This window comes from Formica exsecta, unplaced genomic scaffold (genome assembly GCF_003651465.1).
Source record: "Formica exsecta isolate Colony F162 unplaced genomic scaffold, ASM365146v1 scaffold49, whole genome shotgun sequence".
NCBI classification, from domain to species: Eukaryota; Metazoa; Arthropoda; class Insecta; order Hymenoptera; family Formicidae; genus Formica; species Formica exsecta.
The window spans coordinates 331,539-335,260 of record NW_021852138.1 but is presented as its reverse complement, the minus strand read 5'-3'; the positions used below and the strand labels follow the sequence as shown (position 1 = coordinate 335,260).

Below are 3,722 nucleotides of genomic sequence, written 5' to 3'. Positions count from 1 at the left end.
AAAGAGTGTCGCGTGCCCTTTTGTACGCGGATACCCCTTTTTTCTCATTCTAACCCGTGCCCTTTTTTTTCAATCGTCCCTGGGACCAGGTTACGCGCGTGTTAATCGACAATAGTTAGCTATAAATTATCCGCTACCCTAATAGAGCTATCGGAAAACGCACCGAATACGGTATAGATGCAAAAAAAAAAGAAAACGACAATAAAAAAACAAGCACCGCAGAAAATCATAGTCATAAATCAACGTAACTGCCCGCAATAATTGCATCTGCCATTTTACAACTGGATTCATATAGATTCGAAAAAGTAACTGATAAAAGTCATAATATTATAATTGATGTAGGTACATATAAGATCAGACATCTTTATGAGTTACTTAGTTATCTATATAATTAAATATTAACATTATAGCTGAGAGAAACTTTGATATATGCATTTGCTCGCCAATGCGTTACAACTATATACAACTATATTTGTTAAATTTTCTCTTTTGTGATTTTTTCAAAATAGAAACATAAGGAAAAAGAGAGAAATAGAAATCAATTTTATATTTTCATTTTATTAAGATATATTTAATCGTTAAAATACCTTTTTGCATGCATAATTTAACAAATGAAAAAGGATTTATATTTATAAAAAGCCGATATTGAAAATAAATTGATTACCCTATGCAAGCAAAATATATTAATAAATTTATATATTTTATATATAATTATATAATTATTTTTAATAATTATATATACATATTTTTCTATATGTATTATATCTCTATCTCACTCTCTTTCTCTTTCTTCCTCTCTCTTCACAGAAAAAATGATCTGTTCGAGGGATCGCAGATGCCCCTCGCAAGGGTTGAAACAGAGCGTACATCGTTTGTTTGACATCATTATTCCCGTTGCACGCACCAGCTTGTCGGAGATTCCCTTGTAAAAATGGCTTTACTGGATTAACGGTAACGCCAGTACCACTCACGTGCCATTTACAGGGGGTATAAATCTCTTAATGCGTAAAAGTATGGGTAAAAAAGTAAAGTCTACTGCAAAGCAAGAGAAAGTGTATTAATATAATTAATTATATATTATATAACAAATTTAATGTCTTTATTAATGCCTCTCCGCTTTTTCCTTTTATATATACGTCGAAATTAATTAAATAACGCAGAAAATAGAGTTAAAATTGCGAAAAAACAATGTAAGTAAGATAGAAAGGAATATTAAGAAATAATTCAATTAGCAACAAATTATGATTAATAAATTTATCATAATACAGAAAAAATTATATAATAATATATAATAATTATATTGTTTATTCTGTAAGAGCCCCCATAAAAAATATAGTTTTATTTTCCAAACCAAACAAAGTTATTTTCATTGCTCAATATATATGCGATTTTGACAACTTATGGTGCAATTTAGGAATTGCATCTGTTACCTAAATCGTACTAATCAGAGAAATCTATAATTTTTTTTCTAAATGATTAAATATTGACAAATTCTTTTTTTTAATGAGAAAGAGGAAAATAACCATCTTTTTGATGACATATTTAAAAATATATTATCTCAAATATGGTATTTCACAAATATATAATCTTCTTTAAAAAGTATAATACTAGATTTAAAAAGTAATAATAGATTTAGAGAGTCAATCTTCCCAAAATACACACATACATACATTTATATAATGCAACTTTATAAATGTATATACTTTACAAATATCGATATTTTTATGAAAAAAGAAACAGAAAAAAATTGTGATCACATATTACGTCCAGATTGTACAGCACGTACACGTATATATCGATGAACGAGGAGAGATGATTTCGAACAAGAGTCGAAGCGACAGGGGAGACGGACGGGCACGGCGACATGTGACTCGAACACGTCTATCTGCAGATAATCAGCGCTTATTACCGGACCGGGGGTTAATCGACGCAACGGTCGACCAGGTGAATCACGCCAGAGTCAAGGGTGCATGACGAGCAGCTCGTGCACACAACGATTCATGATTTACCCTCTGCCCGCCCCCGATTCGTCGTTTCGGAAAACACCTGCCCCCCTCCCCCCGTATACCTTCATTTGCGTTCATACTCGTGATTGTACGCGCACGAGCCGCCAAAACGTGCGCGATGCGTATCGCAGTATGTGAAAGTCATAAAGTCGTGCCGAAAATAATCGTGAACGCTAATATAGCATACTTGCCGGCCATCTAAATATTATTTTATTTCCCGTTTTTACTATCTCTTTTTTTCAAACATTATTCTTTAATAATAAATATATTAGATTGTTTATTCTTTTATCTATTAATTATTTTTTTAACTTCTTAAGAATGTCGGATTAATTAATTTATATAAAATAAATATTTTAGATTTATTAAGACTCTTAATTTATTCATTTATTGTATTATGCAAAAAAAAATACAATTATGTATGTGTCGTGCGATGTAATAGTGTGAAACTACTTGAAGTATTTTCTACTGTCAACTAGATAAATATATAGACGGACAATAAATAAAAACGCTTATATATATCTTATTTGTTAAAATGATAGTATTATGATCTCGAGCAAATTCTTCTAAAGACACTCACCAGTCTCTCGATCGCTTCTATCCTCGGTTGTATTCTCACCCAGCATGTCCTGCAGCTGAAGCGGCTCCCGAAGACCCAAAAGAAGCTCCTCGCCCGTTACGATGTCGCGAATGGTTTCATACAACATCTATGATCATCAAAATTGATATTTATATATAATAAATGATTAATTCTTTATTCTTTCAGCACAAAGATATATTCCAAGTTAATTTTAAAGCTCTTCTTTTTACAGTGTGTTTCATTCCGTAAGAACATTAATTCTTTAAGGTTACGACTTATGTTAAAATTATTCCTTTATCGTTAATATCTTAATTATGCGTGCAACATATAATTAATATTAAATATAACTTTTGCAAAATAGCGAATAAATATCTGTGTCATTAAATCTTTCCGTCATTAAATCGATATCTATTGCGACGTTAAAAATAAAGAAGTTATCACAGACATTATAAAAGCAAGCGTTTATCCCTAATAAAATCTATAAAAATATTAATGAAGTAAAGATGCGCGCATACATTTCGATTTTATTAAACAATATATTTTCTCGCACGCGTATAATCTGCATGAGATTCTATGAAGGTCCGCTATAATATCGGGAAACCGTGAAACGATCTTTATAGTGTCGTCACAGGGCCCCGAAGCATCATTACGACAGCGATTCTGCATTGATAGAGAGAAAGAGAGAGAGAGAGAGAGAGAGAGAGCGTCTCTCCCCCATTCCCACAGCGATTGCGAGAGGGCGTATAGGAAGTCAGTGAAACGACCCCGTGGGGTGACTTAATAACTAAACACCCTGTATACATGTAGCTTACGGCGCGCCCACAACATCGCGGATACCATGTGCCACGGTTCACACAAGGGAAGGTTAGAAAGAGATAGAGAAAGAGCCGAACGGACAGAAGCACGAGCTCGACCCTAAATTGACACCGTGACCTCCATCGTTTCCGCTTATAACGTCTATTCGACGGCCAATCGTATGTGAGGATAGTCCCTTCGAGGGTGATTTGACCAAAAATCTGTTTTGTAATGCCTCTTGAGAGACTGAAATATCTGTTTAAAACTAACGCAATTCCGGAGGCTAATCTCAAAGGCTAAATAGATTCCGTGATATATCTCTTCTGAGATATATATATATATAG

General features: G+C 33.2%; 1 protein-coding gene across 1 annotated transcript in view; it reads right to left on the bottom strand.

Moving 5' to 3' along the window:
• The window catches only part of LOC115241463 (histone-lysine N-methyltransferase MECOM-like), a 61,401-nt gene that overhangs the window by 12,730 nt on the left and 44,949 nt on the right, over positions 1-3,722 (bottom strand). The gene's annotated exons all lie outside the window — the stretch shown is intronic.